The sequence below is a fragment of the Camelina sativa genome, chromosome 14 (assembly GCF_000633955.1).
Source record: "Camelina sativa cultivar DH55 chromosome 14, Cs, whole genome shotgun sequence".
NCBI lineage: Eukaryota > Viridiplantae > Streptophyta > Magnoliopsida > Brassicales > Brassicaceae > Camelina > Camelina sativa.
In genome coordinates, this window is record NC_025698.1 from 8570689 (window position 1) to 8583808 (window position 13120).

At 35.7% G+C, this 13120-nt stretch overlaps 1 pseudogene; it reads right to left on the reverse strand.

The window, feature by feature from the left end:
* On the reverse strand, positions 1912–8151 carry LOC104743367 (annotated as a pseudogene).

Genomic DNA, 13120 nt, shown 5'->3' on the forward strand with positions numbered 1-13120 from the left:
CTTTTTAACTAATGATTTTATGAGCGAGCGTTTTAACTTTTTACAATAAAGTTTATAGTTTAGTTTCTTTAAATGTGAAGAATAATAATAAGTTAATAACGGAAAGACGAAATCGAGGTTGGAGTATAGATTTGATTAAGTTGGGAGTAGTTATCAGCCACCAAGAAATACAATCCAAAGTAGCAAATCTACCTTTGTCTTAAGAAAACACGAATAAAATAGTTCGTTTTATTTAGGTGGAGATGAAGAACACACATCTTGACACGACTTATAACCATACTTCTTGTTTCGAATTAAAATTTATTTATATAATTTAAGCATATCTACTATATTTTATTCCAATTTGAAAAACTCATGATGTCATTATGACTTCTAGGGTTTCCTCGTTGAGTTAGATATGTATGTCACCCTGATATTGTTTAAAACAATACGAAAGAACAACCCAAAAAGATAAGTAACTACATATTTTATCATGGAAGATAATTATACGAAACGTTGATCATCTGTATAAAAATGTTGAATTAATCAAATTTGGATAAGATTAAGACACCCACTAGAACATAAATGTACAAGTTTCTGATTCGATGTGTATATTATCTCACTAAATCACTTCATATGAAAATCAATGAAGCGGGTCGTTGAATTATTTTCAGCGGTGACTGGTTGATAAATTGTTCAAAATGTTTGAAATTTATCAGATATAGATATGATTAAAGATGAAAATAATGACAGACTTTACAGAGCATACGGAGTCAATAAAGTGCGAAGAGTACTTACTTATATCATCTTTCAGAAAACTCAGACGCAAGTTTCTGAAAAAAAATCAATTATGAGACTACTTCATTCGTTAGCTTTGAAATAATTAAGCTCTGAGTTCTAGCTAAGAAAACAATGAATACATATACACAGCACAGGTAATTAACAAAGAGCAAAATTACTTGAGAAAGACTAATTGATGAGATAACACTGAAATAAAACTATATTTTAACAACTTTTATTATTCCAAAATACATGTCTTGGTTAAACGAAAAAGGCCATTACAAAATTAATATCAATCAAATTTTGAGAAGCTCGATGGTCATCGTCTCTTAGAGAGACATAGGAATCATGAAACAAAAGTGTGACCCTTGTTGAAAGAGAGTGGATAATAGTTCGAGAATAATAATTTAAGGGAGGCGAAACAAGGGACTTTTATTCAGATAGTCGAAGATCGACGAGTTTACAAGATATCTGCTTTAAGCCGATCAGCGAATTACAGAATTATGTATACTCAAAATGACTATCTAACTTAGTGCTAGAATCGGATTGTTTTCCAGAGTCCTGCTCCAGGTTACTCGGTCTTTATGTGCACTGCTCCTCGGTATTTATAGTTGATGGGACGCTTCATCTTTCTACCTCGGGATCGATGCGGTATCGTCTTCGAGCCAAAGGCGGTGATCGTTTTTTTACGGGCCATCGTTTATTGGGCCGTCCATCTTAATTGGGCGTTCTAGAAGCTTTGTAGGCCTGATAAGAGAGTATTGTTTAGTCAACACTTCTAGAAGCTAGGCTGACTATTTCATGAATGGGCCAGATGGGAGGCCTGTTAAGGCTGGGTGAAACCCATATCCAACAACCCTCTAACCTGTCCGGTTGTAGCCTTTTTGTGTGTGCAAATGTATGGTGCAGGCCACTGGAATTTTCTTTTCATTGCATGCGAAACTATTTATAACACTAGTTTACTTTTGTTTTAATTTCCGTTCAAGTCTAGTATATAACTATTTATGAAGTCTTGTTGAGTATCATCATAGATGACTAAAATTATACCAAAAATCCATAAAAAGTTTTAAACTAGGCCAAAAAATGTTTTACTAAAAAAATCCATGTCCTTATGACACAAGGAGAACATATAACATATAAAACCATTGGGTCTCAGAGAAAGTTGGCAGTCTTGCGCTTGAATTCATCCAACAGAGCCTCAATGCTCATCACTTCGTCTCTAAGCCAAACAGTCACCTGAAGAAGAAAATTAAAAAAACTATATGATTGAGAGAGGCTTGATGCTCAGACATATACTGGAATAAGCATAAACATAAACATGGCTCTAACCTGTCCCCTTCTAGCGTCTTTTTCACCCACGACCAGTATGTACCGTGCAACTTGGGCTTCTTGCACCTACATATATACAACAAAACTCATCATTCAAAATGTATACGTGAAATAACTATCCATATTCTATAAATTAAATATGTCACCAAAACCCACACTTATCTAACAACCAAGACTATTTTATGGCTAAAAGATGGATAACAAGATGGATCACTGAAGTTGTTTGCCTATTGCATGACACACTGGTTCCAGTCAAAAGGCACAATAGTTTCTTGCAACCACCAATCGAAAATACCAGAACATAAACCTCAAATCATTTGTGCTAAGGGACCTTGTAACAGTTACCTTCTCGCAGACGTTTCTATCTGTCGTGTCAGCATCAACATAGTAGCCAGCTTTGTGAATTTGATCTCTCACCTGTAAATTGAACAGATTAGACTCTGCAAGTAATTAAGCTTGTAAAGAAGTACATAGTCACGAATGTAAAACCTTGTCTGCGTAGGAATGATCATCCTTTGACGAAGAGCAAACTATGGCCTGGCGAGGACTTAGCCAGAAAGGCCATTTTCCTTTGCACTGTTCCAACAATATGGCAAACATACGCTCTACAGAGCCCAACACCGCTCTATGTATCAGCACAGGTTGCTCCCTCTTCGTTTCATCCTCAGCTGAGGATGAATATTCCAATGTGAAGGATTCAGGAAGTTGAAAATCAAGCTGTTATCAGGCAACAACAGAAACAACATACTAGATAACATACCAAGAGAAATGCAACGGGCAAAAGATAGAAAAGAAACTTAACAGAGTACTTTGGGAGCCTAACCTGTAAAGTAGCACACTGGAAATTCCTTTTCATTGCATCAGTTAATGTTATATCTATCTTTGGACCATAAATTTCACCGTCTCCTTTGTTTATCTGCAGATAACATCATACTTTAGAACGAATGCATACTCTTGTGAGTATATAAGAAGCATGTTCAGTAAATAGTATACATACAAGAAACGGTTTTCCAAAATCTTTCAGCGCTTTTTCAAGTGCTACTTCAGCTTTGTCCCATTTTTCCAAATCTCCAATGTACTTCTTTGGCCGCTGAAATTGAAAATAACATGAAAACAATAAGATAAAAGGATCCTATCACGCAAATTGTATCAGATTTTGTAGAAGAAATCTGCAAATATATCCTACCGTTGAAAGCTTTAGCTCATAGGTAAATCCGAACACTGTGTAAACATAGTCAACAAAATCCAATATACCCTTCACTTCTTCTTCAACCTGAAAATATACAGCATACGTATAAACAAGAAACTAAGATGATAAGGAACTCCAACGTTGCCAGATAAGGAAACAAATATCACAAACCTGCGTCGCTCTACAGAATACGTGTGCATCATCCTGAAAAAGAAATATGCGAATGTCAAACAAATATGCAACATGAAAAGGAGCAAAGAGCAAGTTGACAAGTAGGCTCTTAATGTTACTGCTAGAGTGCAGGAACTTTTTCTGTTCTACTAGTACTAAGCTCTGGTTTTACGTTAAAGCCCGCTGTTCAGGAATTTTTTTCAACTCGTAATGAAGTTAAACTAAACCATTGTTTCTCTCCTAACTTACTCTAGCAAAAACCTTAAAGCTGTACTAGTTCGCCTCTTATATAAAGTAATCATTTATTTTCGAAACAAAATTTGAAACAAAAGGTACCTGTTGGAACCGTCGGACACGGGTCAACCCACTAAGAGCTATACTTTCCTCATTTCGATGTAACGCACCAAAGTCAGCCAGTCTAATGGGTAGTTCTATATATATACCATACCATAAAAAATGTTGTCAGCAAAGATAGACTTTACAACTATATGAGTAATTAAGATTGGTAAAGAAAAGCATTAATTCTCCATAGCGTCTCTGTCCAAAAAGTCACAACTATAATGAGATCAAACTGTACTAAAAAGAAACAGAGCCCCTAACCTCTATATGACCGAACTCTGTGTTGGAACATCAAGCAGTGACCATGGCAATTCATAGGTTTGAGCCCGAATTTTTGCTTGTCAATCTGCGCAAGGAAGAATAGAGAAAAGCATTTCACTTCACATGTTATAATGTTAAAAACCTAGAGCTTACAAATGGGCTAGCTAGTTGCCAAAGTAAGAAGACTATTGAGCTTTTGCATGCACCCTTACATCGAACGTGAACATGTTTTCCTTGTCGTTTTCAGCAAGTCCTGATGTTTCCCAGAGTTTCATGTTGTACACATTTGGTGAAATGACCTGCCAAATCCAATGCTATCAAATTTAGCAACCCCTCTCCCCCCAGCACATACTCGTCAAGTGTGTTAAATAGTGAAAATGAGAAAGAACCCTCAGTGTAACCCCTTTCCCAATATTCTGCCATGATGAATTTCACCAACTTGTCATATACGCGAGCGCCAAGTTGGAGGAAGAAAAAACTTCCAGTACTGAATGTATATAATCAGTTTCGTCAAATATAAATAAAGAGGAACTAACAAACAAGCACGAAATTGTATATTAATTAGAACTGAAAGAACGAACCTGAGTGGGTGAGAAAAGAAAAGCTCCTGTGAAATAAGAAAGTCCTGCAGATAAAGATAATCAAAACAATGCAAAGTCATATGTTTATGAAGATTTTTAAAATGTTTTTTTAACAAGTGCTAGTACCTTGTTGCTCATTATCAGGATAAGATATCCCATACACTCTCTCCAAGTCTTTTTTTTTTTTTGATCAAACACTCTCTCCAAGTCTCTGTTATCTTTCCGGTAAGCTGGTGACGCCTGAGATAAACAGAAAATGTGTTAAACTTGGAAAGCATAAGAAAACAGACTAGAGTTTGTAATGTTCTAGATAGAGTTGGAATGTTCACCTTCAAACACTTGAAAGCTTTCACAAAGGAAGTATTTGGAATATGTGGTCCAGGACACAAATCAACCAAAGGGCCACATCTGTAGACTGTAATTTTTTCTTTCTTAGCCAAGTCGCCATTGATGATTTCAACCTATATATGATAATTAATTCACAGCACAAGAATGAGTCCAATATAAAGGTTGAATGATATTTTATATCATTTGACTTAAAATTAACCCACCTTAAAGATATTATCAGAGAACATCTCAAGTGCCTGATCCTTGGTCACTTCAATCCTTTCAAATGGTTGTCCTTCCTGCCATCAATGTAAGAAGATATATATTACTTGGCAAACATATTACAACATCTTATACTACTGCAAGGAAGATCTGACTGATCAAATATAATAAGACTATAGAAGAAGCAATACCCGAACAGCTTTGGCAACACGTGCTTCGATGTTTGGAAAACCACTGTCGTTTGAGCCCAGTTTCCTAAGATACTTTGCATCGTAATAGAAGCCCTACAATAACAAACCACTACTAACATCAGAGAGAGCCTCACATTACATATGAAATAACAATAACCAAACAATATGGATTTCGAGCAAAAGAAACAGAGGAAAAAAAAACAGAACAAAACAGTGACTCCTCTTAATTACCTCATGTCTAGTTTCGCAGGGACCGAGGCAAAGCTTGCACCCAAACTCCTGCTCGAGAGCCTGGCCGAGAAGGTGAGCACTAGAATGCCAGAAAGTATCACAAGGGGCCGCCAACCTTCAGAACTTTTCGTATTTTCTATATATTCCTTTAATGCAAATAGGATTTCTTTCCTTTTATTCTTTTCCGCGTGACTTTCTTTTTGTTAAATTTGAAACTTTTTAATTTTTGTTGCATTCTCTTGTTTTATTGATTTGATTTCCAACATTTTTAGATGAATATTTTAAACCATACCTAACAATAACTCCAAATAATATTATCCAAGGTAAGCATAAAATTATTTTTATATAAAAGTTTGAAGGATTAAAACTCTTATTTGTAATCAAAATCAAATCTAAATAAGGCAAAAGGTGTTGTTTAAGTAAAGAAAAATTAAATATCAGTTTTTATATCTAAGATATATATATATATATATAAGTACATACTGTATAGTATATATATAGTTCATGGGATCATGTATCCTAAATCTTGGACCTGAACTTCCTCCTCGACCGACCGGTAGCAAAACGGACTAAAGGTTTTCCAAACTCAATTCCCGGAGAATTACAGGGGCCTGGAGACTGATGAGGTGCAAAGTTTAAAAAAAAATGTAAACAAATTTAGAGATATTTGGCATTTTAGACAGTGTTCAAAACATAATTGTAAAAGCAGCACATTCACTATTTACAATTAGTAAATTCCAAATTTTTTACTGTTTTCTACTATTCACAAGACTTTCCAACCCTCATTAACATTTTCATATTTACATCACATGCAATTGAGTCTCTGTTTTTTTTTTTTTTTTTTTTTAATATATGCTCTCTACAATCTTAAAACAAAAATGCTGAATAATTAAAATTTGTTTTCTAAAATTTTAAAAATGTATAAAAATCTATGTTTTCTGTATAATTTGATATGCATTTTGTTTGATGATTTTATTTGATAATGTTAAATATTTTTTACAAATTTTATATCCGTACACATTATTAAGTGTACAAATGTCTGTACACACATCTGTACACATTATTAAATGTACAGATGTCGGTACACACATATGTACACATTATTAAGTGTACAGATGTAATTTGTGTAATTTGTTTCAGTCTTAGGTTTTCAGATATCTGTATTGCAATGATTTTGTACAAATACATTTGTACATTTAATAATGTGTGTTTGTACATTTAATAAAGTGTATAGACATCTGTACACAAAATAAGGTGTACGAATACAAAAGATGTATATAATATATTTTAAAATTATTAAATAAAATTTATATCAAATTGTAAAGAAAAAATAGAAAAAAAAATTATATTAACAATTATTTGAATAATTATGATATAAATATATATATATATATATATATTTCTTACCCACACACATAACCCTTTTGGTAATCTTCTTACTCAAGCATATGTCCTACAATCTCTCTTATCTTACACATTCTCTATTACACAACACCTATTTTCCCAATTTTGAATAGCAAATGTATTAGTTTGCCAATTTTTTTTTTTTTTTTTGAACAAAAGTATTAGTTTGCCAATTAAGTTTTAAAAAATGTACTAATATGCAAACAAACGCAAAAATTTATATATACAAATTACATGCTCATATGTGTCGTTGAGAATATTGATGATGCAAGATATCAACGATAGAGAAATTAAACTTTTTATTCATCACTTAATTATTATCAAGAAGATAGATTCATAGATCATATATAAATCCCACACTATCCTTGGTGAATATAGTCACAGACACGGACGCAGACGCAAGCAACAAACGAGATGATGATAATATGATAATTAAGAGTATGTATAGACTATAGATAGATTGCAAGATCAAACAAACGACCATATATAATATTGAGTAGATTAATGCAGTTGCGATTCGCCGAGAGATCCGCATCACAAATCTTCAAGTTCACAAACGCACAGTACTTTCACGGTATTCTCTGATTGCGAATCCTTTTCGTGATAAATCCTTGTGATCACGAATCAGAATCTTTCTGTTACGTTTAGTGTCGACATCAATGAACACAAAGTAAAACGTGTAAGACGGACCACCCGCGGCCAAGACAATCTCACCGGTTTCGCGATTCACACTCATAGCCCCCAAGTCCAATGAACGATAATAGTGGAGTTCTTTGTCGATTGAAAAGGATAACTTGGTCCACTGCTGCTTCTCCACATCATTGAGTACCCACAGCCCTAAAGTGTTATTATCAGTCGTTGGTGACACAAATGCCAGCTTGGTCTTGTACTCCAGCAGCCTATTAGGTTTGTCCAAATACTTCCCAACGGAATGAGATTGCTGTTCGGGAACAGGGAAAAAGTCTATCGTCTCCGCGGACACGTTGAATATCACCAAGGAACAAGTACCTGCTGCACTGAGTATGAAGTAGAAGACCGCTCCATTGATGCAGATTCCCTTCGTTTTAGGCAATTCTGGGGTTGCAGAGTTCACGATCCTCCATGTTTTCGAACCGTCTCCAAGAGTGCGGACCTGATAGTCCCTCATAAATTTGATGAGAGTAAAGACACAAAAGTGTTTAGGAAGAATTAATATTAGACTCTCATAATTGTAATTGTAAAACTCATAATTGTAATTGTAAAAGATACATTCTCTTATATAGAGATAGTTTCCTGAATTAAGATAAGATAAATGTAAATTAAATATTAATATATTCGTGAATATACTAAACTTTCTAAACCAATATTAACATTTATCTAATATTTTCTAGAATAATATCTTCGTGACTTCTATTTTTGGGTTTATCATCTCCACCGTCGATCTCGGTCGATCTCCGGTTCTCCTATCCCAATACCCGGCAAGCTCATACGTGGTAACACGGTGAGATTGGACAAGTTTTCAAAATAATGGTTTTATACCCGGTCGTCGGGTAATCATCGACATTTTTACTCGGTCGTAGGGTCAAAACGGCTACAAAATCCAGTCGTTAAGTCATCGACATTTATACCCGGTCGTAGGATCATCAACGGCGTTTATAATCGGCCGTAGAGTCATCTTCGTGGCATTTATACTCAGCCATAGAGTCAATTCATTAGGTTATGCTCAATTAAGCAATAACCCATAATTAGAATAAATTTTGTGAAACATCATCACCATCAATCTTCAACACCATGGATACACATGATGAGCCGTTATCGGCTTAAGCATCATCATCATAGAACAAATCTCATTGATTCATGTTCAACATCCACATCCGATGTCTTGTTTTTCAATAATCTTCTTCTCCAAGTAACTAGCAAGTTTTGCTAATTAATAAGAAGACATCAATCAAGGCCAATAACTGACCGGATCAACAACTTAATCCATTCACGTCTCTTTTCTTTTTTTCTTTTTTTCGACCTCTTTTTTTTTTTTTTTTTTTAGAAATATCAAAGGCACAACCAACCCAATAATCTCGATTTCTAAACGAAAAAGAAGAATAAAATATAAAAAAATGAAGCTTGCATAAGAAGCAACCAACAATAGGTCAAAGAAAATAGAGTTTTTTTTTTAAAGGAAATATGATAGAAAATAGATAGAAAATCATAGAAGCGGAAGCAAACAAAACCTTAACTCATAGGAATATAGATCCACATGATCGTCTGCTCTGATACCATGATAAATTTGATGAGAGTAAAGACACAAAGTGTTTAGGAAGAATTAATATTAGACTCTCGTAATTGTAATTGTACAAGATACATTCTCTTATATAGAGATAGTTTCCTAAATTAAGATAAGATAAATGTAAATTAAATGTGAAGTGACCTTAGTGCAGTGGCAGGAGGTAAGTCCATTTGTAGAAGGCACCATCACACACGGGATCGATCCCGACACCTACGAATGTAGGAATTTGGCTAATGGGCCGGCCAATTGTGGCCCAATGGTTGACAAAAAAAAATGTAAATTAAATATTTATATATTCGTGAATATACTAAACTTCCTAAACCAATATTAACATTTATCTAATATTTTCTAAAATAATATCTTCATGACTTCCATTTTCGGGTTTATCATCTCCATCGTCGATCTTGGTCGATCTCCGGTTCTCCATATCCCAATAGTCCCCAAGGCGGGTTTTACTATCCACTCTTAAAGCCAGTAGCTTGTGACGGACACTTATCGGGTCGAATCCCAATATGTGGTGCTCTTCCGAGTCGGCGGGGCTGATTAGAGGTACTTCAAACTCCTTCCCCAAGCTAGGGTTGATGATTGTAGATCCATCTCATATTGATATATCATGGTTTTTAGGTGTTTTTAGCCATGATATAAGTCTTATTTATAGAGTCTTTTTGGTATTTTTAGAGTCTTTTGAGTCTTTGTAGGATTTAGCATGAATGTGAGCATAATAGAGCTAAATAGGAGGATTTGGATATCTAGGAGCACAATCAAGCATTGAGGCTGAAGCTGCAAAGTTGGGAGACAAGTTCAGAGACTTGCATCGGTCGATGCAAGTGATGGTGTCGATCGATGCATCATCCAACAGAAGAATCGAAAGTTTTCTCACAAGTTTTGAAGATTTACAAAGTTGCCCCAAAATCTTCCATATTTGCATCATTAGTCCCTGGATGTTTTTAGGAATATATATAGGATTTTTATGGTCATTGTTTAGACCTAAGCTTTATTTTTCCTGCAAACCTTTTGAGAGAGAAATCCCTGAGAGATTTGGAGAGTTTTTGGAGAGAAGAATCAAGAATCCTTCCAGAGAAGATTCAGAATTTCTTTTCTACTTCTTTTAATCTCTTAATGCTATCTATTTTATTCATGATTTGTGTTCTTGCAATTATGTCTGAGTAGATCTGCTTGTTAGGTTCATGATTTTTCATAGGATTTTTATGATTTATTAGATCTGCTATTTTTAGGATTCTTTATCTTGCTAGATCTTCATCTTAGGTTGTTCTTTATATTAATTCTTGATTGATCACCTAGAATTAATACCTAGGAAAATAAATTGATATGAGAATATAATTGATTTTCCTGATAAAATCTTTTGATGAACAAAATTACTTTCTGCAAAGAGATTTGATTTTGTGATTTTGTGAACAATCTAAACTTGTTTTTAAAGCTGATTTATTACCTAGAATTTTGCAAAGAGATTTGGATTTTCTGGTTTTAAATTTAGATAATATTTGCAATGAGAACTGATTTATTTTACAAAAGAGTTTAGAGTTCTAGATCTGATCTTAATTGCTTGAATCCTAATTTATTAATTGATTTAATATTTCATAAATTACAGAGAAATTTCCTAGGCCTAGCGTTTTTAATTCATGAATTTACAACACTTTTGAATTCTGTTTTTGCATTGCTTTTAAATTAATATTTCTGTTTAGCATCATTAAAAGATTATTAAATCTATTGTGTGATCTAGAGTCCTTGTGGATACGATCCCTAAGTACTACAATTGATCTCTTAATTTGAGAGAATAGCTCTAGGGTAAATTTGAGCATATCAAATTTTGGCGCCGTTGCCGGGGACTCTTTTGATACACCATTAGATTAAAATTTTTGATTTTGTCTAGATTTTTATTTTTCTATTTTACTCACACGCTTTTGTTTCTTGTCTCTTGTGTGTTTCAGGTACATGCCTAAGCCTAGCACCAGGAAAGATGATGACGGACAAGTTATTCAGGAAGAACTCGTCGCGGTTGAGGATGATGCACGTGGCGTCGAGCGACGCAACGACGGCATCGATCGACGCAACCAGGAAGGCATCGATCGAGGCAACCTTGGCGTCGATCAATACAATGCCAAGCCGATGCGGAGAATGTTCAGAGGCGACGGGACGACAATGGAGAGCTTGTCAAAACTCTTGCGGATTTCAACAGACTGGACTTGTTCTATGAGAACCGCTCCGCAATTGCCCCTCCTCCCTTCCCAAGGAATGATTTTGAGTTAAAGCTTGCCTACTTCGCTCTTGTTGGACAAAGGCCATTCCAGAACTTGCCGCATGAGAAGCCTCTAGACCATATTGAGCACTCTGAGGATATAGTCACAAGCATCAAGGCTAATGGAGTCACAGAAGACTATCTCTATTGCAAGTTTTTCCCCTACTCTCTTGTTGGGGAAGCTTCTCATTGGCTAAGACAACTAAAACCAGGATTTCTGACGACCTGGCATGACATCAAGGTGGCATTCTTGAACTACTTCTATGATGATGCGATGTCAGATGAGCTGAGGATTAAGCTCTCCACTTTTAGACAAGGACCAGCTGAATCTTACAAAGCTGCTTGGGTGAGGTTCAAGGCATATCAGAGTGATTGTCTGCATCATGGGTTCTCAGAGGTGCAGCTGATTAGTATCTTCTTCAGCGGGATTGATTGGAGGTATCAGATGGCTTTGGATGCTTCTAGTGATGGGAACTTGAAGATAAGGTATCCAGATGAGGCTGAAAAGTTGATAGAAAGGCTAGCATCAAGCAACAGTACCAATAATGCAGACTTAGAGCGGAAAAGAGCACATGAAAGCAATGGTTCAAATCAGTTTGCTGCGGTGAATGCTAAGTTGGATACAGTGCACAATCTTCTTGTGGGAAAGAAATCTGTCCATTTTGCTGAAGATGTTGAGACTTTTGAGCCAAGGCTAGAGATTACAGAAGATGTCAACTATGTATATGGAGCTGGGTATCAAAATCAGAGATTTGGTCAGAAGAATTCATTCTCAGGAAATCCAAACAGCAACTTCACAAGGACCTATGGATCTTCTTCTTACCAACCCCTCCCTCCACCCAATTCAGAGAGCAAGATGGAATCAATGATTGAGCAGATTCTTCAAGGTCAACAGAAGTTAACAGTGGACTTCAATGGAAAGATTGATTTTGTATACACTGAGCTGACTGGAAAGTTTGAAGCATTAAACACTCATGTCAAGAAGCTAGAGAATCAAGTGATTCAGACTGATGGGTCTGTTAAAAGACAAGAGGAACTTCTTTCTAGAAGAACTGAGAACCCCAACCATGCTTGTAATGCGATTTTGGTGAAGGAAGGAGACGAAAATAAGTCTGTTGAGCCAGCATCGATCGACACTTCACAAGAGCATCGATCGATGCCTACTCAATCAAGCGTCGATCGACACAACATCAACATCGATCGACGCACCCCACGACCAGCTCCAGTTTCTCCTCAAGCTCCACCTGCTTCAGAGCAAGCCTATAAGCCTAAGGTTGCTTTTCCTAAGCCTAGGAGGTCTAAACAGGAGATTGAAGAAGCTAGATGCAAGGCTATGATGGACAAGGTAATGATTGAGATGCCTTTGATTGATGCTGTCAAGTTTTCTCCTGGGATTAAGCGGTATGTGAAGCGGATGGTCACCAATGGTTTGAGTTCTGAGGAAGGAGCACTGCTTACCAAGGATGTCAGCTCAATTTTGTTGAAGCAGCCTCCACAGAGAAAGAAAGAAAAGAAGCAGCAAGTGGTTGTTTCTAAGGAAGTGAGTGCAATAATTCAGTGCAGGACTGCTGAGAAGTTACCAGATCCTGGAAGTTT